The following is a 27,822-nucleotide window of genomic DNA, read 5'->3' on the forward strand; positions in this document are numbered from 1 at the left end:
AGTCGATATGCAAGTGCTGGAATGGGCCATTTGGCCGGGGGATAACTACTCTCATTACTTTTAATGTGTGCCCAGCGGTGAATTGCTGGCAGATTATGCAGTTCACCATGAAGAAAGCAACGTGCTCTGCTAAATTCGGTGTAAACCAGTCTTCTGCGAGCGTTGCAGCGGTATTTTCTTTAGACATGTGTACAGGGTAGTGTAGTTGTTCCAATGCTACCTTCAGCAGGGAGACAAGCATTACTATTTTACCAGTGCTGTCTTGCCTCCACTACCTGTCAGAGGGGTTTAAGGAACACCCTCGATGCTTCCACAAATTTTTCTCCTCCTGAGGTGCCTCCCCTTGGAATTTGATTAGCTGAGTCTGCCCCATGTTACTAGAGTCCTCAGGTTTGGCTTGTGCTACCTTCATCCTCTCATGGGTACGTGCCACCTCCATGTCCATGATTGTTTCACTTTTGGATGCCATTCGCTTGGCTTCCGTGTCCGCTTCATGATTTCCACGTGACACGAAATCCATCCCTTTGGTGTGGGCGGTGCATTTCACGACCGCTATGCCCACTGGGAGCTGTAGTGCTTTTCTAAACCTGTCCAATAAGGCTGCATGTTGCACTGGCGTGCCGTCTGCTCGGAGGTAGCCCCTCCTTTTCCAGCGTGCTAAGTCTGCATGCACGGTAGATGTCACATAGGCAGAGTCACTGTACACCATTACTTCCTGGTCTGCATGATTCTCAATGGCGAGTATCAGCGCCACTAGTTCTGCAGTTTGAGCTGAATAGTGAGATGGTATTCATGCACTGACAAGTACCTGAAACTCCCCATTCGCCAGGTGTTTCACTACAGCCATGCTCGTGTACCTTTGTACGTCTTCTTGGTCGATTCTTGATGAACCGTCAATGAACACGATTTCACCACCCGCCAGGGCGTTTTCTTTTACCCTGGGGATTTCATCATAGAATTCCTCATAATTCACACAGTCGTGTATAGGTTCTCCTTCTGTGACTGGCTCAGCTATGAACGTAGCAGGGTTTACAGTTTTACATCAAACTATTTTGATTGATGGGTTGGAGATAATCACCTCATAGGCAGATGCTCTCTGTGATGTCAGCGTGCCCTTTGGCTTCTCTAGTATGGCGAATGGCGAGTGCTCAACGTACAATGTCATGGAGCACGCCATCACAATAGATGATGCCTTTACAATGGCGAACGTGGCAGCAGCTAGATTTTGTTCGCAAGGGAAGTGGCCCTTCATGACCTGGTCCAGACTCCTGCTGTAATATGCTAGGGGCTTATACCCCAGCGAGGTTCACTGCACGAGAACAGCCGTCATAAAATTACCATCGGTGTGTGAGAACAGGTAGAATTCCTCTGCATAATTAGGAATCCCGAGAACTGGGGCCTTACAAATCCCCCCTTGAGTTCTGAAAACCCCTTTTTGCATTGCCTCAGTCCATTCGATTTTTTCCCCTGTCGCCTGGGCCTTCCTTAGGGCCTGAAGCAAGGGCTTGGTAAACGAGCTGTAGTCGAAGACCCATGCTCTGACATAGTTGCACAGGCCTAAGAAGCTTTGCATTTGTTTTATCGTGAGCGGTTTAGCCGTGTTCATGATAGCTTCAGCCCTGTCTGGGGTTACCTTGTTGCCTTCGTGAGAGATTAGCTGGCCTATGTACAGCACCACTCGCTGACAGTATTGTAACTTTTCCTTATCAACTTTATATCCTTTCTCTGCTAGGATAGTCAATAGCTGGACAGAGTCACGCCTGCATTGTTCCTGCGTGATGCTGCAGATCAGAATGTCATCCACATACTGCAAAACAACACTGTCTGCTGCAATATTGTTTAGGTCCATCTGCAGGACTCTGTTGAAAATGGAAGGAGACTCACAGTACCCCTGTGGCAACCTTGTGCTTTTCAGGCGCATTTGTCTGAAAGTAAATGACGTCAGATCTTGAGAGTCATGGTGCAACGGGATTGAGAAAAACGCATTTTTTCAGGTCAATCACTGTGAAATATTTTGCCTCATTTGGTATGTTGCACAGAATTGCGGATGAATTAGGGACTAGAGGGAATTTGGCTTCAACTATATCATTTAATACTCGTAAATCTTGGATTAAACACCAAGACCCTCCCTTTGATTTCTTGACAGGGTAAATAACTGTTGCAAGGTGATTCTGACGTCACTAGAATGCCCTGCTCCATCATAGCGGAAATTGTCTTTGCAATTCCTTCATCTGCCTCTCTAGACATAGGATATTGTCGTGCTCTTGGTAAAATTGCTCCTGGTTTCAGTTTAATTTTCACTTCACCTGTCCCCTTCAGAAGGCCTACGTCATAGGGCCTTGTAGTCCATACCGCGGCAGGCACTTGGGCCATGTCATCATCAAAGTATTCTGGACGTATCAGCGCCAACATTATTCTCTGTGGCACCTCCCGTTTGATCATTTTGACCCAAAATGTGAGACTTACTTCTACCCTCGTCTCTTCCAGGTCAGGGTGTTCTTCGAACAGGACGTCATCAGTGATGTCAGTCACTCGATACCCTTCTTCAATGGCGATAATCGCACACCATTGTCTGCCTTCGTCATCATATCTTTCGACCAATACCACTTTCCCTTGCACTGCGGCAGATTGTATCATTAAGGGAAATACTTGTCCCTCCTCTTCGTGCATAGGTATTCTGGGTCTGAATAGAAACTCATCAGGTGTCCTCATAGATCTCTCTGCGAGGCCTGGCAATCCCGCCATGAGCACAAGCACCCCATATGCAAAGACTTCTGGCTCTAGCGGTATAGCTCTCATGGCTATGTGTCCTGATTATGCTCTGATCATTTTGCACACGTTCGAATAATGCATTCCTGGAGTGGAGCACACTATACCGTTCTCGGTAAATGAGATTGTCATATTCAACTTAGTCATTAAGTCCCGACTCAGGATGTTTACTTGGGTCTGACATTATTATAATAAGGGTACATTCATTTTGCGCTCTTCCACAGAGACTGGGAGTGCGTCCATAAAGGGAACTCTACTGTGAGCTCCTGTGAAAGTCTGAGTATCTATGGCCTCGCCAGACAAGGAAAACTTGCCTTTTCATATGCACGAGCGTGTCGCACCTGTGTCAGCTAAGAAGGAATATTCTTTACCCCCTATGACGACATTCACCCTAGGTTCCCTCTTAGGGTCTGGTGTCACTGATAGGATAGAACACATCAGAGTCTCCCTTGAGCTGTCCTATTTTATATATAGGTTTGACCCACTGTATACTTGTTAATTTCCCCAGCCCCAGGGTTGACTCCCCCTCCAGAGCTAGTGCCCTGTGACATTTGCAGTGGTGCCTGCTGGTATTGTCCCTGCAGTACGTTCCCCATGTGCGGGGGTTGAGCACCTTGCTGTGCACCTTTCTGCACACCTGGCGCCTGCTGCTGCACTGTGTGAATGTGTGCTTTGCCCTGCTGCGGGATGGCAGGCTGATTCACCATTCCTGCCCCCATCCCTTGGCTATTTTGCCACATGCCTTGGCTTCTGCACACGCGCGCCACATGTCCTGTCATTCCACACAGCCAACACACTGGCGGTGGTCGGGCCATCTGTCCATCTGGCATAGCTGGACCGCCCATCTGCACATTCTGAAAGCCACTTTGATTCTTCTGAAAGCCTCCCTGGTTACCTCGAAACCCACCCTGATTACTCTGCCATCCTCTTCCTCTGAAACCCCTTCCCCTCGGGTAAAATCCTGCACTGCCTTGGTTATTCTGCGCTGGGTTAGTCGCCTGCTGTGCGTGTGGTTCAGCTGAGCTTGTCAGCATGGCTGCCTCGAGAGCATACTTTGAGAGTTTAATTTGCACCAGCTGTGCCTTCTCACCCTTACGGGTCGCTTCCTTTTTCCGATTCTTTCTTGCAGAAATCTACAGTAATGTGCAATTTTCAACTGTATTTCAGCCCATGGTTTAGCCTCTATTCCTACTAATTTCTTGAGCTGTTTTTGCACTGGCTCAGGCAACTCTTGGAATAATATATGCTAGAATACAGGGATAGATTTCATCCAAGACTCGTGCGTTTCGAGCACCCACGCGTCTTGAAAATTCTGGATATAAATTGACAGATCCTCTGATTCTTTCATTTTCTGAGTCATTATAGCCGACATATCAGACATGTCTGGATATAGCGTTCGCAGCGCTTTCCACACTGCTGCTCTACAGTTATTAAATGGCGTTCCGTCATGGGAGGTGTTAGTTAGGGTTACCCTAGGGTAGCCTGCCCGTTTCCATACATCATCTGCTCTTTCACCAAGTATGGCAATTAGGAGACCCTTAATGTCCCCTATAGCTAGGGTGACATGCCCCGTCATTTTCTCTAACTCATGTATCCACTTCCCGGCTCCCGATGTCAGCATTGGAAGCTTATTTTTTAGGTTCTCTCGGTCCATGTGTGGCCATGCAATATATTGTGGTCTTGGTCTCCCCTTTTCTAGTAGCGGGAATTGGAATACGCAGTCTTCCTTTTATTTACCCATAGCTTTCCGGTCTGTTGGGGTGGCATTTCTGCCTTGTCGTCTCCCTGGCAATGCCCTTAATCTATCTGCATAGGCAGGTGCTGACGGTTTTCCTTCTTGTCGGCCGGACTGCGCGGCAGACTTTGGTGTCCTACTTGTGGACCCGCTAGTGTCTAACCATCATACTCCTCGGTCCCCTGGGAACTGTTTTTTGCACCGTCTCCCTTCCTCTTGTGCCATATCCTCCATTTCCCCACCGGAGTCAGACTCTGAATACTCCCAGTTTACACAACTCCTTGCATCTTCTTCTTTCTGCCCAATCTCCAGTCTGTCTAGGGACAGTCCCCTGCTGCCACTACTTTGAGTGACATCCTCATATAGCTGAGAGCTCTCCAAGCGCTCATCTTCCCTTCCCCCATCGGATATCTGTTCTAGCCCCATCTAATCATATATTTTATCAATCGTTTCCCCGATGCTTCTGGTGTGAAAGTCATCTCCAATATTTGTCCCACTTATACGTTGCACCGAGTCGCTCGCAGGAACGAATTCTTGTACGTCTTCCCATTCTACAACAGGATTGGATTTTTTAACTTCCCGCTCCAGATATTCAAGATCCTGTGCCCTCTGTCTGCGCTTCCGTTCTGTTTCCTCATCTACTTCCTTGTGCTTCCTTGCTTCTTCTCTAGTTTTGTCTACCTCCCTCATCCTTTCGTTTCTACGTTCCTTTGCTCTTCTAATTTCCTCCGCTTCTCGTCTCTTCACTCTCTTCTCATGTATCCTTTGCTTTTCTTCCATCCTTTTCTTAGTCTGTCGGTACCGGTCGTAGGCTACCTCTTGTCTGCGATCGAGCTGTTTCTCTTGCTCTTCGTGTTATAGTTGTTCTCGCCTTAGCCTATCTTTCTTTCTTGTCCTTTCATCCCTTACTTCCATCTCTTTCTCTCTCTCTCTCCTTTGCGTCTCATCAGACCTCTCCCTTGGCCTCATATCATCACTTCCTTTTCCATCCAACTTCAGTAATATCTGACCTCCCACCCATTCGTCTTTTGTGAATGCTATCTCATCAACTCTACCTTCATTTCCCTTACATTTATTTCACTCTTTCTCCTTATCTGGAGGTGCATAACTCTGTGCCCAATCTTTTCCTTCATCTTTGCATCTCTCTTTGTCCCTTGAGACCACGGAGGCGATATTTTTTTCCTGTTCCTTTCCCTTATTATCGTCACTACTGTACGTGGGCGACTCATATGCGGGATTGCTATACCCCGTGGCTGCTTTAAGTTCTCTTACTGGGTAAAGCTCCTCTGATTTACTCCCTTCAATGACTGTCTCAGGCGGGGCTGGTGGCTCGGTAAGCATCTCACCCCCCTCCGTACATACATTTAGTATCCAGTCTGTGGGTAGTTCTTCCACCTTCATTTCTTCAAACATCTTCCACAATTCTAGAACAGCAAGATGTTTCTCTAGCTTCTTGCCTGTATATGAGGCGTGTAGGAAGGCCGTCATATGCTGTAAAACAGCCTTAGAAAGGGAACCATTCTGTGGCCAAGGCATGAACATTTTGTGGCCGGTACCCTTAACCCACTATACTTCTTGAGCTTTGGTGCATGCTTGGGTAGCTGCTTGCACAAATGTGCAAGTGGAGTAACTTCCTTCATTTTGATTCCTTCACCAACAATGTTTATAAAGTATTTTATCCTTCCAATAGTATGAGCAAGCACCAAGTACGCAAGCTCTGATCCAATCTTTTTCCGCCAAAATTTTATAATATCAATTTGCTCAGAAAACTATACATTCTTTGGCGATCCCTCTTAGTTACAGAATCACGTAAAGCCAAATTACATTTCACACAATCAATAATACAATTATTTTACATTCGACGTACACCAAAACACATATGACAGACACTTGACAGACTAGACGGACACTAGCTGGTCATACATATACCTGCCTTCTAATCAATACCCGTCATGGAGTTTAAACAAACTCCTTTGATGCGTCTTTAAATGTCACTGTAGTCTATTTGTCCTTTATTCTATGGGCTATGAATTCACGTTTCTTCTGACCGCTGTATTAAAGCACAGGAACAACAGGAACAAGGCGAATCCCTACGTTGTTATCTCAGGTGCCCCCCTGGTAATCCTTCGTTTTTATCTCGGTTGTCCCCCTGGTAATCCATCATTTTTATCTCAGGTGTCCCCCTGGTACCCCTTGTTTTTCTCTCGGGTGTCCCCCCGGTATCCCTTATTTTTCTCTCAGGTGCCCCCCTGGTAATCCTTCATTTTTATCTCAGGTGTCCCCCTGGAACCTCTTGTTTTTCTCTCGGGTGTCCCACCGGTATCCCTTGTTCTTCTCTCGGGTGTCCCCCCGGTATCCACTCGTTATCTCTTATGCTTGAGTCATTACCACCTATATATATACAGATTTCTCTACCTCTAACTATTTTCATTTTTTCTCCACCACCCACCGTTACCTTTCCCTTACTTGCTCTAATGCCTACAAGACATTTGCCAAAGTAGCGAGTTTGTTGTTTCACTCACCGATCGCATCTTTTCCTCTCTGGAGCTTCTGGATCACCGCCCCTTCCTCTTCCAGCCTTTTAAGGGCTTTCGTCCGATTGGCTTCCCGTGGGAATGAGAAGGGTTATGCTTGGAAGGCAGGTTCCTTTAGACCCACTGCAGTTTTTGAAGTTTTACTCTATCATTGTCCACGGGAAGCTTCTCAGTCTACTCAGCCGGAATGGCGAAAGGTCTCGTGATATTGCCGAAGGCCCAGAGTTACTTTGTGCCGTCGGTCTAAGGTGTCTTAGTATTATATAATCAATAATTAATGGCCGAAACCATCCACACGCTTCCAAGTGTACAGAGGAGCATGGTTTCACTGACGGGCCCATAGATCAGTGCACACACACTAGTACTTGTAAGACAAGGTAGCTGCACCATGTGAGGACTGGGGCTGCAGGATTCACTTACTCCAACACGACTCAATAATGAGGACTCAGTAGGTTGGCAAAGGGAAGTCCGTTTAATGACAAGTACATCAAGCAGAGAAATAAATGGAAATCAGCAGCATTGCGATCACCTGTCTCGCTCCGACTTCCTCGAACTTCAGTTGAACAGCAATTCTTATAGGCAATATTCATCATCATTGACGTCTAACTCTACAAAAACTTGACATGCAATATAATTGGTTCGGAAAGGTAACTTAAGTATAGGTGCTATATCTGTATATGATAATAGAGCATGCATATTAGATAATTCTTATCGGGTGGGCGTCTACGCCCATCCCACTACATCACACGTGATTGATGTCACTACAAGTACGACGTCCTATTGGTTCTACTATCTATAGGCCTCCAGATAACTCGGTCCATTGTGATTGGGCAGGTTACACCCCTATACATAAATCCCCATTTTAATTAGCAGCATGCAGCATGGACACCCATGTGCCTGTTGTCCCAACTTTCACCCTGCCTCCCTTCCATCAATCAGTATTTTAGGGCTATGTGTCAATTAGTTGGCTGGGTATGGCCTCGAAACTGTAGCCTCTTCTCAGGAAAAGATATGGCATCCTCGGGTCCTGGATGACATCAGGCGGTGGTACCTCATCGCGTCTGACTGGTCACGTGTCTGTTCACCATGAATCTGCTTCAGTTTCCAGCTTTTAGTGTATTTAATTCTGTTTCGGCCTCACCACCTGCATGGGCCCCCCTTATCTTGACCTCCATGGGGCAGGCTGGTATGCTCTGAAGTTGGAGTCTTGTTAGCTGACGCTCTCCTCCCTTTCCCTGGTTGACCTCGATTTCCTAGGCATGAGCTGCTTTTTGTTGAGTTTCAATTCCGCTTCTTCTCTTGACTTTGGCTAGGTTCTGAAACTCGGCCTGTCAAGCCCCTGGGCACCTGGGTACATTTCTGCTTTTACAAAATGGAGTCACACATGTATAATGTGCCTTATTGAGGTAGATATATGGTTGGTGCTTGCCGCTCTAATCTTCTACTAAGTATTGCAAGCAGTATCAATATCTTTAGCTTCTTGCGTTCCAAGCCTAGTTACACACATTTAACTGGTTGGTTGCTTCCATTTTGTCTCGTAGCACTGTTTCCTCACGTTTTAACATCTTCTCTTTCCTGCCATTACATATACTTTCACAACTGCTTGCACTGGCGTGCTATCTTCGATAGCCATTTTGGTTCATTCGCAAGTCTGTTCAGGCTCTTCTGTCATTTCCACTGACATTCCATTAAGGCTCTTTGGATCTCTTCATGGACCGTCTGTAGGTACTCTTCATTTCGTCTCAGTGGCTGGTACTCTGTCTGATAGGTTACCGTGCTGCCCAGGGCTGTCTGGTTATGGGCGCTTCAACAGGTATGGATCTTCTGATGTATACTGGGCAAAGTCCCAGTGCAGCTCTTTGTTGGTTCATTTGCTCCTCATACGTCACATACCTTGGCGAGTATGCTCCTGGTACCTCGAAATAAGGGGTTGGGGTGCAGGCCATGTCTGAGACCTCCTCTACACACCTCCAACCATGGCCTCTTGGACCTCCCCTCAGCAGCTGTGACCATGGAGGAGGCACCAGACTCCTCACTCTTGGAAGATATAACCTGGGAGGGGAGCTGGGCCCTGCGTCTCTGGCTCCACAGCACCATCTCTGCCCCCTTCATCAGTCAACGCTGCAGATAGGGAGAGACAGAACACAGGCATCAGGGCACTGTACAGTGGTCTGCTACACACATAACAGTTGCACATGAGTATCAGACATCACAGATGCCATCACACTCCCCAACACACATTTCATTTGAACACACACACATGCACAAATAAACTGGGATCGTGCAACAGGCATCAGCATCCATACACACGTAACTTCATGAACATCCAAAGGTTGGCCTGACATCACAAGCAGCATGTGGAGTGCCGATCACATGCACACACGCCACCAGACAGACATGCACCTGTACATCTCCACCACCTTTCACAGTGCAATCATCAGCAACTATGTCACATCTGCCAAACAGGTACCCAGATGTCCGGGTCACATGCATCCATGGTGTCTCATAGTAACACACATGCCAAAAATACAGATGCACATGTACACCGTGCATGTAAATGAAGGTGGGACCAGCATCCATGTGTCACACTCCAACCATGGCATAGTACATACACAGAAATGCAAACATGTGTGCATCTCCACATGCAGTTGGGCATCATGCATTGGAACACATACGCCATTGATGTGCATCAAACATGACAGGACTCACATGCAGCTCGGCATGTCCCTGCACACATACACATCCATACATGGGCCATGTCAGACATATGTCCAAGCTGAATACTCCTGCAACACCTCAACATGCACTGTGTGGAATGGGATAGCCCAGACACTCACCATTCAACTCCAGATGGGTCTGCCTCTCTAGGGCCTGGTGGTGAAGCACTGGGTTGAGGTGTTCATCTGGTTGATGGTAAATTGGACCTGGACCTGAAGTCCTCAAAAGCGCTTCTGGATGTCTATCAAGTCGAGGGTTGCCACCCCCTTCACATTGATGGCAACCACGATGTCTGACCGGGTCCTCTTCCGTCTATCCTTGTCGGCGCACAGTCATCTGAAGAGGGCATCGTAATGCCCCAGGACTTGCTCCACCAGGATGCAAACTTCTGTGACTGAGAAGCTGACAGCCCTCTACCTCTCTGGCTTTACGTTGCCAGTGGTCTCAGATGGTGTATTCCCCAACATGGTAAACCCGAGGCAGGTGTGGGTGGGCAACTGGGTCCTGGGGCTGAGCTGTGGAGCGATGGAACAGCAATCGGGAGTCTTCTGTTCCAGCAGGGGCGGTAGCAGCAACTGGACCCCTGCAGGTGGCTGATGTGCAGGCACCAAATAGCAGGGCACGTGGGCAGCAGGCAGGCAGGCAGCAGCAGATGCCTTGTGGGAGGCTGCTCGGGGCTCTGGGGGCAGGAAAATGGCCTTCTGGACAGGAGCGTGGTCTTCCATGTGTTGTCGTGTGGCCAGTATGATGAAGAGTGAATCCGCATGTGAAGAACAGCACATTTGCATGAAAATCGAGGAAAGGCCCTTAGCGCGTAAGCGTGTAAGTGACGTTAACACGTGCAGGCGTTTTCCCTCTGCACGTGTTAATGGTCAACGTGGGTCTGCAGCCCGCTGTACGTGCTTTCCGTGGAGACCGACGCGTGTGTTTTTCCTACTTTGGGGTTCACGCGCTATTACTTCTCAGCGGTTAATTCTTTTCCACGCAAGGCAGACAGTGAGTCGTGCACGCTATTGCATGTTATTTTCCCACTGCGGGTGCCCCTGTTTGTTGCGTACCCCATTTATTGAGGTCATAGTAGCCCGCATGTTAATCCCATATGCTTTTTTGTGTTCCTGGGTGTCACAGCGTACTGCGTGAGGTTTTTTTACACGCACGTGGGCTACAGGGGTTGCTTATACATTTTATTTGTATTATTGGGGAGCCTGAGCGTTGTGTGACCCGTCCTTTATCCCCAGGGTCCACAGGCAGCCTTGCAGGAGCACAGGGGTGGGTCTACCATCACGTACCCTGCCCCCTTCACCCCAATTGCCCAGGACAATTGTTGAGTGCACCTCTGATTGGCATTAGTACATCCGTGCCATGGTTGGGAGGCCACCAATAGTTAAGGAGGGATCAGCTGGGCGTCCTGCCAGTGTTGGGAGTGGTCTGGCATGTGGCCGGGGTGACCAGGGAGTACATGGAGTCCAGGGTGGCCAGAGTGGCCGCAGAAGGGGAAGAGGCAGGAGTGCACCACAGGGGCAGGATGTCCAGCCACATGCTGGTGCAGCCATGCCACCACCCCCTGTGGCTCCAGGTGATGCTGCTGTTGCATCCGACCCTGGCACCCTTGCGACCCGACAATCAGTAACATGTGCTGACACAGGCCCACCTGTAGTGGTAGCTGCAGGTGCAGCTTTGGCGACCACCACACAGCCCGCAAGGTCTGCCTTTGTGGGCCATCAGGCACCCGCCAGGGTTACTCGTAATATGGCGGTAGGGTATGGACGGTGCCAGTGATGTACTGGCACTGTCCATGGCGTACCCCTTTGTATGTGTGGGAAATTTTTAGCAAGTGAGTTCATCAGGTTCCATGTCAGGTGTGGATGTCTCATGCCTGTTTACATTTCTCACGTTGCACTTAATGATGATAGTGTCATGTGTTGTGCATTTGGTTGGCTGTTTAGCTGTTTATCTGTTGCATGCCATGGCATGGCATGGAGGACAGGGGTCATGGGGGTTGGGAGGGTTTGGGAGACATACCAGTGATTTTCATGGCCTGTTTTGCAGAGGGGTGGTGAGATATGCATCTTGCATGGGTTACTTTTGGTCACATGGGATTGGTTATGTTTAAGTAGCTAGGTATGCACACATTGTCACACTTGGAAACATTATCAGGGTGGTAAGGTTGTTGACTGTCCCTTTGTCATCATCGATTGTCAACTGGTATGTGCCAGGCCTGTGTGCGCTCCACAGGGCTGGGAGTTGGATCCGGACTGCCTCACCACGTGCCCTTTCCCCTCCCATGCCCATCGCCTGTGCATGTGGTTGGGGATGTGGGGGCACCACCATATCCACCGGTATGCCCCGCCATGTTGCAACATTGTGCAGGACACATGCTTCCACAATGATCCTGCACACTACTGGGGGTGCATATAGTAGCTGACTGCCAGAGCGGTCAAGGGAGCGGAAGTGTGACTTGAGCACTCTGAATGTGCACTCCACTATGGCCCTGGTTGCAATATGGGCTGTGTTGTATCTTACCTGGGGTGGTGTGGTAGGGTTACGTATTGGCGTCATCATGTGGGTGCTCAGAGGGTAGGCACTGTCCCCTGGGGAGGTGATGATGGTTGTCATTAGTTGGATTTCTGTATGTGTCTTTGTTTGACATGCATGCATGTGCACAGACATTTCTATTCATCGATTATCCATGTGTTGCCATGCTTCCCAGCTTCCCGGGCCCGGCTCAGGGCGGACAATCTGTATATGGAACTGTCCTGGGTAGACCCAGGATAGTTTGCATAGACAGAGGTGATGATTCCCTGGGCATCACATGCAACCTGTACGTTGATGGAATGCCAGTGCTTGCGGTTGCAGCAGATGTTCTCAGTGTCCCTAGGTGGACGCAGGGCCACATCTGTGCAATATATGGCACCAAGCACTTTGGGGAAGTGTGCCACCCTGTAAAAGTTCTGGACCACGGCCTGCCTTTCAGCAGGTGTTCTAGGCATGTACATGTGCCTGCGGACTGAGGGGCAGGTAGTGATGATTGCCAACACCTGGTGTATGCAGCATGACTGTGTAGCCTGTGAGACACCCCAAACCATGGCAGTTGTAGGCTGAAATGACCCAGTGGCCAAAAAAATGCAGTACATTGAGCACCTTTTCCAAGGGGCTCAGTACTTGGGAGCACAAGGTGGGTGATGTGAGGTCATCCTCCCACTCAGTGACCAGGTCTAGGATGATAAGAGGTGGAAACCTATAACTGCCATAGACCTGGTCATCAGGCATCCCAAAAAGTCTGGTCCTGGGCACAAAAATGCAGGGCCTGGCTATTCTCCTCCTCCTGCGGTGTCCCACGATCACTGCTGTGAGAAATGGGACATTCAACGTAGCTGTATATGCGTGTTTGTTGTTTTCACACACTTTTATACTGCACTTGGGCGCTTCCGCCTGCTTTCATGTGGCGGACGTTTTTACACCTGTGCGTGTGTTTGCGATTCCATGAATATGTGTTGTTCGCGAGTGTGTGGGCATTCAGTGTATTTCCCAGCAGTACTTCCCCAGTTATGCCCTCATTTTCTCGCATTGTTCCCCATTCTGCGTGTTCCGCCCCCTTTTTGGTTTGTGCGCTACACTTTGTGCACTTTCGCTGTGCGTGTCATGCATAGCATTTGGGATGTCGCAGTGATGTGTATGGTAGGCGCGGATTAGGTGCAGCTCCCAGGTAAAACACACGCACAGACTTCCATGAATTGCTTGCGTGCGATTCGCAGGCATGTGCTGGATTTTTCTCGCTTAAGCCACCGATTTCGGCGCACAATTATTCCATGAATCGGCCCCTAAATCAGTCACTCACCCCCTAGAGTGTACCTGAAATAAACATGTAATGACTCTAGCAATCATTGTAAAGATTTCCAGAAATACAAATTATGTGTGATTTGTATTCTTTCTTATTTAGGGTCACTACTCAAAGTGTTACACTTGTGGAACCCCCTGTTTTTATAAGAGGCCTGAACAAGAAAGCCAGCCTCTCCATAAACAAAGAGCCACATGGAGCTTCCATTTAAACAAATATATATATATATATATATATATATATATATATATATATATATATATATATATATATATATATATATATATATATATTTATTTATATATATATTACATGGTCTGCGGTAGCGGCCATGTAGTTATTGTTGAGTTGCTAAACCCATAGGAAGAGCATTTTTTGGGTGGCTTATAACTTTGCTCCCCCTGGACGAATCCTCACCAAACTACTTTGCAAAACCGGTATATCGCCCACTCTGAATATTGTGCAAAGTTTGGTGAGATTTGGTCAAGGGGGGGCAAAGTTATAGGGGGGTCCCAAAATTTCTTTTTTCCCATAGACATAATGGGAAAAGACGTTGTTCACGCCTACAGCCCAAACCGCTGGGCGGATTTTCACCAAATTTGCAGCAGGAACGGTGGCTTCATCCTGAAAGCGTGCTTTTGTTAATTTGGTGTAAATCCGTCCAGAATGTAATTTTTTTAACGACCAAAACTTAAGGCAAAACATTTGTGATATCTGTGTCCGCTCCGCGGACACACTTCCCTGTTCGCTCCTCGGACAGGACACCGATTGGCTAATAGACTTGCGTCATGTACGCGACACACAATGTGTTTGCTGATTGGTCGGTGTGAAGCGTGCGGTGCATCAGATTTTGATCTTGGATTTGCAGACATCGGCCAGTGTCACAACATTGCACTTGTCAAATTTATCAAATAATATCTGGGGAGGTGAGGGGTGGTGAGGATGGGATGGAATATGGCTGCAAGAAGCAAAAATATGAGTGGCTTTTGCCACGAAAGTCCGCAAACAGTTTGGATGTTCGCAAACAGTCCTGAGAAGTTCAGGGACACTTCAGATGTTTGAGGGCAGTTTTTGGATGGCATATCACTTTAGCACCACTCAATGAAACAGCATGACATTTTGCAATTATATTCCCGTCCTGATTCCGAATGTTTTTGCAAAGTTTGGTGAGATTCTGTCAAGAGGGGGGTACTCAAAATCATGTAAAGGCTTATAAATGAGGTGCCATTTGACGAATGTACACTTAATTTGGCAAACTGATAATAGAACTAGATATTAATGTTTTTGCGAAGTTTGGTGGGATTTTGTCAAAGGGGGCAAAATTAGAGGGGGGTTCCAATATAATGTAAAGGTTTATAAATGAGGTGCAATTTGACGAATCTACACTTATTTTGGCAAACTGATAAAAGATCTAGATATAAATGTTTTTGCAAAGTTTGGTGGGATTTTGTCAAGAGGGGGCAAAATTAGAGGCGTGTCTCAAAATATTGTAAAGGCTTATAAATGTGGTGCCATTTGACAAATCTACACAAAGGTTTCAAAAAACATTATAGATCTAGATATAAATGTTTTCGTAAAGTCTGAATGGATTTTGTTTTTTGACAAGTGTCATAATGTAGGTAAAAAAATTGTGATTTACCTTTGGTGAGTGAGGTATAGTCTGTGGCCATGGGCAGTGGTCAGATTGTCCGGGTCATGGAATAAGGTTATGATCCAGACAATCAGGCTACTGGCTATAACCACGAGGGACAACACATGGGGTTAAAGTGGACATGTCCACCTGGGACTGGCTTTGTGGTTAAGTTATTCGAAATTGGGATAGGTTTGAAAAGGGAGAAAAATGTGCTTGTATTAATATGATCATAGGGTTCTCTTTTCGCCTTCTACAGGCTGTCATGGAAAGCGAAGAGGGGCCCTGTACGTAACCCTGCCTTCCCTTTCCATGGTGGTCATCTTGGAAAAGGGTTTTCCTTCCTACACCATGATGCCGCAGGAAGTTGGAAGAAAAATCCTTTTTTATCACCCTGGGTTCCCACTTTGGGAACCTTGGGTGCTATAGGCTTTCATCCCCCATTACAGGGGCTGGAATGGGGGGATAATGGTCCGGAGACCTTGTTATCCACCCTCGCTTTGCTTGGGCTGATAACTTGGGCTGCCAGGTCGGTATCCACCGCTCCATCCCTAAACGGCACAATATCGCCATCAGCAGAACACAAAATGCAAATGGAAATATCTAGAAATATAAAAGAGTCTATACTTTTTTTTAGTTCTATTTTTTAACTGTGAAAGGTAGTTCCTACAGGAACATTTCTTTTATTGTTTTTGGATGCATTTTTTTTTTTGGCAGGAGAGCTTAGAACAAAAGGTGGCGAGGGAAATGAGGGAAGAGGCACCAAACACTAATCTGGAGGGGCAGGTGGACAGGGGAAAATGTTGCATGTGTGTTATTTCTAAGGTAGGGGGCAGTGTTTCTCATGCTCCTTGACTACAGCACTCTTGGGGAGGAGAGATGGCATTATCTGATTGCATTTTAAGATAAATAGTAGTTTTGCTAAAAGTATGTGCTGTTGTTAATGGATGAGTAGGAATAGGTGTTGGAGCTTTGCAATGGACATTTTGAAGTAGAAAGTTCCTAGATCAGTAGAAAATGCAGTTCCGAACTGCCCCCAAAGTGAAGTGCAGACGGGTTCTCGGACACCTCATCATGCCGCGCACCAGCATATGGTCATGTGGCACTGTCCGAAAGGTCCGCAATGAAGTCAGATGTTCGTAGACGTTATGGTTAAGTTGCACTAATAAAAACTTATGAAATTCAATGAAAAATCTTTGTTAAGGGGATGTTATGGTTAAGTTGCACTCATAAAAACCTATGAAATTCAATGAAAAAACTTTGTTAAGGGGACGTTATGGTTAAGTTGGACTCATAAAAACCTATGAAATTCAATGAAAAAACGTTGTTATGGGGATGTTATGGTTAAGTTGCACTAATAAATACCTATGAAATTCAATGAAAAAACTTTGTTAAGGGGACGTTATGGTTAAGTTGGACTCATAAAAACCTATGAAATTCAATGAAAAAACTTTGTTAAGGGGATGTTATTTTTTTTTATTTTTATTTTTGTTTGATTGGTCAAATACAGTTTTCAACCTTTAACATATAAAAGTTCCAATTTCCAAAATCTTTTGGACACCTGGGCCTCTTTAATAGTCCTCCTAGTTCTCCAGGTCTTCACTGGGCTGCTCATTGGTCTCCAAGAGTAATGAGTAGATCAGTTTTACCAGTTCTAGAGCATTCAGTGTCTGCCCAAGTTCATCAACCATCATGAGACGTTCCCACCATTCTTCCTCAACTATAGCGTCCAATGGCACCGAGTTGTTCTTCAAATATAAGCTCCTTATTTTTTGGAATCTCGGGCAGGAAAGTGTCAAATGCCTCATAGTGTCTAGAATTTCTGGTTTTCTACAGAAGCGACAACCTGCCTCTTGAATAGTGAGCTGTTTACTGAGGTACTGCACTTCTCTTGACGGCAATAAGTTGAGTCTGTAACGCATCAATACATTCCTGGGTTGAGATGATGGGAATCTTGTAAGATACGGAGGAGGATGATTTAATTGTTTCTTTTCCCAAATAATATTGTGGCAGTAGATATTTTGCACCTTTTGCAAGTCCGTGTCGATCCAGTCCTTTTTCCATAGCAGTTTCTTGACCTTCTCCGGATTGTCTATCAGGATCTCGGTTAAAATGTTATTTTGTTTTAATAGATCTTTACAATTCTGTCTCAAATTGTGCAGTAATTTGTAAGGATTGTTGTTGCCTGGATTTGCCAATATCTTAAATGGGACAGGTGGTGGATCCAATAGACATTTGCGATAGAGGGAGATGGTTTTCTAAAGGACCATCAAGGCCATAGATTGTAGCTTTAACTCGTGTCTGATTGTTTCGACTTTTAGGCAGTTTGGTAGTCTTAGAATTTTCTGCCAAAAATAGTCCTCCAACTTCCCCCATTCTGCCCAGGACAGATTTAGGCAGGTCTCAGCACCGTGGGTCAAAATAGATATGACCTTTTGCTCATAGAAGGAGATGATTGGTAACATAGAATATGTGCCATATCTCCGGTGTAGGGCTCTCCCCTGATTAGTTAGTTTTTCTATTCGTTCCCTGATGGAATTGATTTGAGCTTGTTCATTGATGTTTTTGTTTATTTTGATCGCAAGATATGTAATATTGTCCTCTACTTTCATCTCCTGCTGTTCAATTCCCCATGTGAAAGCATTGCTTTTTTTCCTTGCCCCTAGGGCAGATTGCATTACCAGGATCATCGACTTATCAGCATTGATTTTCATTCTATTTATGACAAGATAGGTCTTGAATTCCGCTATTCGGCGCTGAAGCCCGATTGCCGCTTGGTCGATATAGATGATATTGTTTGCATAGAGGACCCAAGGGAGCTCTGTCCCTTTGAGCTTTGGTGGAAAGTCTCAGATTTTATCCTGGGACTCTTTTATATCCGCTAGGTTCAAGATAAACAGGATGGGAGCAAGCGCACAGTCATGTTTGATGACCTTGGACGTCAGGATTTTCTCCATTGTATCCCCCCCTTTGAGACAATTATTTTGATTGTTGTATCTGGATAGAGTGCTTTTGTTCCTTCCAAGAGGTCTCCCGGATATTGCCATTTTCAAGTTTGGCCCATAGATGTTCTCTGCTGACTGCACCGAAGGCCTGTTCGAGGTCCATGAATCCCAAGTAGATGTTCCCTTTTGTTTCGGGGGCTCGCAATTTTAGGAGGTTTAATAGAGAAAGGTTCAGCGAGGTGCCCTCTCCATTTAGAAAATTCGTCTGGCGCTTGTCCAGAATTTCTGTCCTAATAGCCTAGTTTTTCAGGTCTCTTAGAAGGATCGAGGTAAAAATCTTTTGTATTGAGTCTAAGAGGGCAATAGGCCTGTAGCTCCTTGGGTTTGTCCGGTCGCCTTTCTTGAAAATTGGGACTGTCAGGGCTTCCTTCCAGGATTGCGGGATAGATCTAGATTTCAAGATCTGTTGGAACAAAGGAAGGATGAAGTCCGCTCATGCCTCCCCATTTTCTTTCAGCATATGGTTCAAAATGCCCTCGGGGCCAGCCGCTCTTGAAGTGCTCAGATGTTTGATTCGATATAATATGTCATCTCTATCAATCTCAATAAGCCATGGCAAACCTGTGGTCTTTTTTATGGCAGGTTTCATCCGTTTTAAATAAGGCCGTGAAATGCTTCACCTAGTCTTCCTTTGAGACTTGGTTGGTGGTTACAGCCGTTTAGAAGTCTTTACCCTAATTTATAATTTCCCATAGAGATCTTGTATTAGCGGTACTTATTGCGGCTAGCAAGTGTTCTGTGTCTGCCTGGGCTCTCCAGATCTTTGACGATTTTAGCCAGTTTTTATACCGTTGTTTGCATTGTTTTTTTCTTACCTCGCTATTAGGTGAGTTTCTTCGACATATTCTTCTAAGGTCAGCACGCAAGTCTCTTCTCCTTTTGACCAGATCCTTATTGTAGGCATGTTTTCTTACAATTGTCATACTATTAGTTGGGGCTCTCTTGGTTTCAAATTCCTTCAGCATCCATCTATATTCCACTGTTTTTTCAGAATATTTGATGTTAACGTCCAGATGTTGCATGAGTTTTGGGATAGCTGATGCTTTAATTCCAAGTCTGTTAGTGCCCCACGATAGATCAATTGGGCGCCTGTTTTGTTGGTTTGTCTCCTTGGGTTTCCAGCGAAGTTCCACTTCCAATAACGCATGATCACTGGTCAGCTGTTTTTTTACAGTGAATAATTTAATCCACGTAAGTGTATTTCTTGCCACAAAGCAGTAGTCCTGGCAGGCGCTACTTTGATTCCAGAACCAAGTGTCCGCACCCGGGATGTCTCCCTGCGTCTGCCCGTTTAGCATTACCATTTCTCTAACAGTAATTTCCATGATCCATCTGTTTTCCCATGGTTCCAAGAGTGTTCTTTGCTTCAGTTGCCCCTTTTTATCACAGAGCTTCAGATTCAAATCTCCTCGGATTAGGATCAACTGATTTGGTTCTTCGAGCATGGACTCGTCAATTGCTTTCATAATGCCTTAGTGGAACTTTGCAGTTTCACTGTCTTGACTGCTCCGATAGATGTTAATTAGAAGGAGTCTGATCTCTTGGCTCCCTCTATTTTTAACCAGTTTCAGCACCTGGGTGAATGGGTTGGGTGTTTGATGTTCTCATACCTGCAGTTCACTGTCCTCTTTGATTAAGGTCAGGAGCCCCGCTCAGGGTCTACCCATAGGCCCTTTCAATGCGGGATTGATATACATTTGGTATCCCTCGCATTGTGGTCTGGTTATCACCCATGATTCCTGCAAGCAAATAATTTTGAAATCACTCAGGAAGTCACATTTCCCAGAGTAGAGATGACCAAAGCCCCTGGTGTTCCAAGAGGCCAGGAGAGATTTCATTTCAACGCCCTCCAGCGGGCTCTATTGCTTCTTTTTTTCCCATCAGGTATCAGGCTTTTCTGAGGTCTTTTCTTCTCAGACTTGTTTAGGGACATTGGTTCCAGAGCAATTCCCCTTTGGTCTCGAGTTATCGACAGTAAACCTGAACTTTGTCAAGGTGTTGTCATCAGCTTTCTGTCAGTCATCTCTCATAGAGAATTTGCCATATCTGGCATTGCGGGGTTGTTCCGTAAATTGGGTTTTGTTAGAGTGTGAGTTTGCGACTGGCCGTTCATGTCGGGACAAATAGTAAGCCTTGTCCCGGCACCTTCCCTCGCCAGCCTCCAAGTTATTGAGCCTAAAACCCAGGTCCCACAACTTGTCCTTTGTTTTCATCACCACATCCATTATTTTCTGTGATCTAAAATGATAAAATCCATTCTGCGTTTGTCAGTAAATTCAATGATTGCTATATCGTCAGGTTCTAATCTCCCTGAAGCAGTTACCTGGTTAAGCAGAATTAATGTGTTTTTCCTATTTGGGAGTATCTTCTTATTGTCTTTTGAAAGCCTTTCCAATTTTACTTGCAAGGTTTTTACGGATTTTTCCCTCACATGATCCGTTCGGGTCAATCAATCTTTTGCCCCTTTTGTTGTCCTCTCGGACTTCTTCTCTTTCTGCTTCTCCATATTGTTGGTTGAACTCTTGTCAGGTTTCCCTTACTGACATCTTTGTTGCCTTTGGTGCTCCAGACATTTCAGGAGATCCTGGGTTTTTGTATGTGAGTAGTTCTGGGTTTTTGTGGACGAGTGAGACTCGCTTTCCATCTGGTTTGATGCTCTTTCTGGTTGAGCTTGTTATTTGATTCAGTGTTCAAACCACAGGTGGAGGTGAGTTACCTATACAGGGTGGCCAGGTGTCCAAAATCAATGTGATAGGACAACTGAATCATCACATTTAAGTGCTAGTAGGGAAAAGTCTCTAAATGGCTTCAAGGTGCACGCAAAAAATGTGTCCTATCACATTGATTTTGGACACCTGGCCACCCTGTATAGGTAACTCACCTCCACCTGTGGTTTGACTCGCGTCCCCACAGCACCCTTTGAACATCCTGAACACACCATCTTCCCTTCGTCCTGATGAAGGCCCTAGGAAGAAATTGCTCATTAAGCTTGACTACAGGGCTGAAACACCTGGTGTAGACGCTTTTTCACCAATTTACAACATTACCAATGTCAATTGTTTGTTCCCTTGTAGATATGCACTACTGACTTGTTTATGTCTATTTGTTCACTTTGTGTATGACGCCTGTCATCTGCCTATAACAGTGACAGTAGTGATTGCATTATTTTTGTTCCACCATACCAGTATGCAAGAACAGTATCTTGTTTCTGCTTTGTTCTGACAATGCAATTTGTGTTTGCTCATGTGTGTGTTCTTTCACATTTTGTTCAAAATGTATAATATAGAAAATGTGTAACCTAGAAATTTAAAACTATATCTAAATATAAAACTTTTTGAAATTTTCCCATGTGATTTTTTACACATGTAAGTGCTGAAAGCTTTGGGATGAAACATAAGGGAGGAGGTTTTCCTAGTAAGATTGTTTTTTCCAACCCATTCATTTTTGTTCTAGGTACTTGAGTCCTGATATCAGGTGGGGAGTAGTGTCTTACAGGCATCCTCAAAAATGCCCTGCTGGGCCATGTCAGGATCCAACCATTACTTATTTTTCTCCTTTGTCAAGTCAATATACAGGGGAGATCCTAGAGGGTCAGACAAGTTTTCCCAGAGATTATCTTCTTCCCAGTCAGGGTCCTTGTTACCTCCCGGATGCTCCTGGCACTCTTCCTTAGAGATGCTTTAAGTGTGGGGGCCCCCCTTGAGCGGGTCGGGCATTCAGGTTAGACAGACCGGGTCCTGGATGCACTCCACCCGAGATTGGAAGATTCGACGTTGTCGTATGCTCCAATACAGTTAATTTAGACCTACCTTCCAGTTCTTCTAGGGTCTGAGAGTCCTGAATTGCCTCAATTTGGATTTTAGATTATGGCAATTTGAGAGGGAGGAGGTCAATGATAGCGATTGGATGAGTCACCCCTTCGAGATTAGTTTTTTCAAGGGTGATGTTGCCAAGTTAAGGTCTTCCTGGTTATTTCTAGGCTGCTCCAACAGCCTTTGGGTGGAGCTGGAGTCCTCCTTCAAAGAATTCCCCATCGCATCCAGTATGTTAATGGGGGAGGACGGCTGACTCGCCTCCCCGCAAATGACAAATTCAGCCCCTCCCCTTGGTGCGACAGCGTTCCGGAAGTCAATATTGGGGATGCCCACTGGGGCCAGGCCTCTTCCGTAGCCTTAGGACTGTCCACCACAGGTGGATTGTCCAGTTCCCCCAATAGAATCGGGGGCCAGACCATCCCGTCCTTTTCTAGGGATTTGCTGGTGAAGGGCAGACGGGATTGTTTTAGAGATAGGGGGGCTTTCAGAGTTGTTCTGGAAAAAGGCAACTTTATGGACAGAGGGGCATTACAAGAGGCAAGGCGCTGCCTTACCTGTTGCCGGGTCTTGATACTGACATCAGTCTCAGGAGCCGTTGACTTACTCATCCCACACGGGCTTGTACACGTAGTGTAGCTCCTCTTGACAGTAAATGGGCGTGGGGTGGAGTACGGCTCTTACTCTCCTGCAAAGTGCACAGCAAGCAGCAAACAGCCAAACAGCATCCAAAGAAGCGCACCCTTAACTCACACGGGCTTCACGCCGCAAGGGCGTTAGTGCTGTGTTTATATCCACTTCCTGCGAGGGCGATTGGGCAGAGCTGCGCAGACCGTAGCTCTTAAGGCAGCAGTGCCTTATTTCCTTGAGAAAGTTCAGTTGATTGCACAAGTTCTGTGCTGCTTGTGCTGAAGAGGAAGCTCAGGAGCAGGAGTAGCAGTAAATGGCAGGTAATGACCGCAGTGCAGCACAGCCAAACAATATCCAAAGAAGCACGCCCTTAACTCGCGCGGGGACATTATGGTTAAGTTGCACTAATAAAAACGTATGAAATTCAATGAAAAAACATTGTTAAAGGGGCGTTGCGGTTAAGTTGCGCTACTAAAAACATATCGAATTCAGTGAAAAAACTTTGTTAAAGGGATTGTATGGTTACAAGTAAAACCGAAAAACCCCTGAAATTCTCCAGTTGTGGTAAATTAAGCAACCATAACTCACGCCACCACCGTGCACTGCTAAGAATAACACCCATGACATCAAAGATGACATCAAAAATATGATTGATGACATCACTGATACTAACTGAATCATCTTTGAACTCCAGAAGAAGACGAAGTTCACTGATACTTAACTGGGGTGCAGTCTGGACAATTGAGATGAGATAAAGCTTTCCCAGGAAGGAACACTACTTGTCTCCCAACATTTGAAATGACCAGCTGTTGGACATGTTCTGCCTACTGCAAAGACACTGGTACCCAGGACCCTGTTTAGTGGAACTGGAATCATCTGCAGGTGCTCTCTGGAACTTTTCCTGACTAGGAAGGGTCAACAAAAGGCTTAGCTTATGCTTTGAAACCCTGAACAGGGTCCTACATCATCTCAACAGCAAAGGCACAGCTTTGGTCTCTGTTTCCCACCTCCAAGATGACTTAACAACTTTCAAATACATTTTGAGACACTGCAAGCTACCTTTAATATTCTGTGTTGTTCGAGCCATCTCAATGCAAACTTGTTTCTGTGGGAGCAACACATTGAAACCATCCTGATGCTGACTCAACCCCGTGGGAGCAACCACCTCAAACCATCTTGACATCTATTAGATCCCTCTGAGAGCAATGGACTCGGACTATGTTGATGCTGACCTGATCGCGATGAGAGCAACTGAATAGAATCGTCCCAACTCTGACTTGACACTGCTGGAACCAATCAACTTGCACTGTCTCGCAGTCTACTCAACCCATCTGTGAACACAGACTTGAACTGTCTCAACAACTACCAGCCCATCTAGGAGCACCGACTCAAATTGTCTCAACTCTGACTTAACCAATGGGGAAGCCATAATGAAACCATCTCAACCCTGCCTTAGATCACTGGGAAACACCTAGAAGTCAGGGGAGGTCGGGACCCCAGAACAAGAATGAAAGGTATTTGTAGTGGCTACATGACCCGCGCCCCCACCCTCCCACTCCCTCACTGCCTGGTTGAAAGGCCTCTAGTGACATTGGAGACCCCACTCTTTACATACCCATGCATTTGTATATTTCTCCAAAAGGCAATCGACCCCATACTTTTGTAATCACAACCTGCCTTCAGTCTTCAAATTCTGTGTGTTCCTTCACTGTTGTTAGTAATTTTTTTGTATTTTTAGTTTAACTAAAGGCTCCTATTTTTTTATAGAAACTTGATTGGACCTTTTTTTTAATTTTTTGTTCCACAATAGTATTGTTTTTTATATGTTTCACACCGTTCTTGAAGAGTAAAGCCTGCCTTCAGCCTGAGCTATTCCAGGAGGTGAAGGAGGCATACTATTACGTTGTGCCTGTTGTGATTGAGATCACTTTCGGTACAGTAGTAGTGTGGGTTTGTCACATGCATTTCGTACAAATATGTTTTTTTTTTTTTAATCGCTACTTATGAATCACAATTTGGTTGCAGCATTTGGTAGCCTAGTCGTGATTCTCTTCGATGCCTTATTAAGGTGCATGCAAAGCAGATATCGTAAATGGCAATTGCAATAGGGCTTTTACATGACATTATTCCATAAAACGATTTTGATATTATTTAAATGTAATTTAAATGGACAGGGAGTTATATAGGTGGATGACATGCAAAACTCACATTGTGTCATGTACCCATGGCGTTTGACGTTTCCTTGCTGTTCAGTAACTGTTCAGATGTTCCTAAAAGTCATAAATTACATTGTCAAAATGTCCTATTATCCAAATAAGTTATTGCTTTTTTAAATGATAAAAAAGGTGTATGTCTGACAACGTAATAGTAAGGAACACCTTATATATTCGCTTCGAAGAATCATAAATGCATGTTTCCCACATTTAAAAACGAAATATACAAAGGCAATGCTGACTTCCTTTTCTCACAAAGGGCTCTGCCATTAGTTAACAGTCTTATGTTACAAGCATACAATATTGTTAAGCGTTTTAGAGCTGCCAGGCTCGCGCCAGCTGTGCCCCGTTTCCCTTTTCCAGTGTCCAGTATTTTGCCACTTTTCATGAATAAGATTTGAATTGCAATACGATCAACTGGGAGAGGGTCTTGGCTTTAAGCCAAACTACTTAGTGACACGGATCAAACAATGTTCATGGACATACAGTAGCATAAGTCAGAAATACGAGAAGGCTACAACTTACCATGAGACATTATTTGATTTTTGATTTCAAACTGAATATTTATTGGGAACCTGGTATGTCGTCCCATGCGAATGTGTTTAATAGGCACAACAGCCAGGGTAGAAGCAGGGCTTTTTTGTTGCTGGCCACATATATTCAGGTTCCCATAGCTTAAGGACTATTTTGAACTGTCTCTGATTAAATATTAGAGTGATAATTTGTAGTCATACATAGACACCAATGGCACCCGTTCTGAACGTTCCATAGCAATCACTGCGTGTCTGGCTCACACAACGTTTTTCAATGAGAAAACTCCAGCGGTCAAAGCGGAAGGGAACTAAAGGGTACAAAGTCCCCTTACTTCTCAGGGAAATCTGTCATGGTTCCCTTACCTTTTGCGACCTGGAGTACCTCCTCCAGTATTCCAGCACGGTAGGAAAAGCCATCTTCGTTTTTATTTTGTGTATTTAACTTTTTGGAAATTGGAACCTAGACACAGCCGGTAACAATCCATTGCCACATGTCATTGAGCTCACTCTCAAGTGCTGGATTGGCTTGGTATATTTCAATAGACTGCTTGGAAATTAACAAGGGGGGTCGTGGGAGTCCCTCTGCCAGACATTAGTCCTGGTTACGAGAGACTTACCCAAAGTCTTTAGCTCACTATCTTTCATAGAGAAGAAATATCCCAAACATATCAGTCTTTGTCCTGCCCTGGGGCAGTCCAGCACCGAAATGCTAGGCATTTCTCCTCTAAACAAAAGTACCAACAGAAACCCCAGACACGTGTTTCGGTCTGGTTGGACCTCATCAGTAGGGTGGATCTGTCAGTAGGGTGGATCTGTGCCTCTCTAAGAATAGTGAGCAAGGGGTCCACGTTTGATTTCTCTTCTGTGAAAGATAGTGATCTAAAGACTCTGGGTAAGGCTCTTGTAACCAGGACTCATGTCTGGCAGAGAGTCTCCCAGGACCCCCTTTGTTATTCGCATATTTTAAGTAACTTTGGGTTTCACCCTAAATTACTAGGGGAATCCAGACATGGACCCCTTGCTTACTATTCTTAGAGAGGCACAGCTACACCCTACTGATGAGGTTCAACCAGACCGAAACACGTGTCTGGGGTTGCCGTTGGTACTCTTGTTCAGAGGATAATTGCCTTACATTTCGGTGCTGGACGCCCCAGGGCAGGACAAAGACTGATATGTTTAGGATATTTCTCCTCTGTGAAAGATAGTGAGTTAAAGACTCTGGGTAAGGCTCTTGTAACCAGCACTCATGTCTGGCAGAGAGTCTCCCAGTACCCTCCTTGTTTTTCGCAATAGACTGCTTGGGACATCAAGCCCATTCCCAAGCAATCAAAAAGCCCAGCTCAAAAGCGATCTGCGAATTGCTGTAGGTGCAGCTTGTTTGCAGGTAATGGGAGGGGTGTGTCAGTGGTTATAGTCCAGGACATGTTCATTAAGAGGTGCCAAAGGTGGGTGATTGGAGAGGATGTTGCACAAGGCTGCATGCTGAGGGGGACAATGACTCACTAACGGTGGTCATTTCAATACATATTCTTACACAGTTTTTCTTCAGTCTTGCTAGAGCTGTTGTCAAACACAGCACTGTGGGTTGGACTGGAGGAAAGGTAGGGGCTCTGAATTGGGGGTTAGAGTGAAGGTTGGTATTGGGGAGCAAATGATGCACAAAAGGGAGGCAGGGCAGAAAAGGGGGTGGGTCAGAGGGAACATTGTTCCTCTACATTCCTTTTACACTTCAACCACTGATCATGTCATTCGCTTGGTGAATCAGGCCCTAGTAGTGCCTTTCTTTGAGCTCTTGTATTGGTCTCAGTGCAGATTCCTCAAAGAACAGTGCCAGACTAAGAGTGTCTGCGTACAAATATGTTTTTTTTTTTTAATCCCTACTTATGAATCACAATTTGGTTGCAGCATTTGGTAGCCTAGTCGTGATTCTCTTCGATGCCTTATTAAGGTGCATGCAAAGCAGATATCGTAAATGCCAATTGCAATAGGGCTTTTACATGACATTATTCCATAAAACGATTTTGATATTATTTAAATGTAATTTAAATGGACAGGGAGTTATATAGGTGGATGACATGCAAAACTCACATTGTGTCATGTACCCATGGCGTTTGACGTTTCCTTGCTGTTCAGTAACCGTTCAGATGTTCCTAAAAGTCATAAATTACATTGTCAAAATGTCCTATTATCCAAATAAGTTATTGCTTTTTTAAATGATAAAAAAGGTGTATGCCTGACAACGTAATAGTAAGGAACACCTTATATATTCACTTCGAAGAATCATAAATGCATGTTTCCCACATTTAAAAACGAAATATACAAAGGCAATGCTGACTTCCTTTTCTCACAAAGGGCTCTGACATTAGTTAACAGTTTTATGTTACAAGCATACAATATTGTTAAGC

The sequence above is a fragment of the Ambystoma mexicanum genome, chromosome 10 (assembly GCF_040938575.1).
Source record: "Ambystoma mexicanum isolate Mex_15411 chromosome 10, UKY_AmexF1_1, whole genome shotgun sequence".
In the NCBI taxonomy this organism is placed as follows: Eukaryota; Metazoa; Chordata; class Amphibia; order Caudata; family Ambystomatidae; genus Ambystoma; species Ambystoma mexicanum.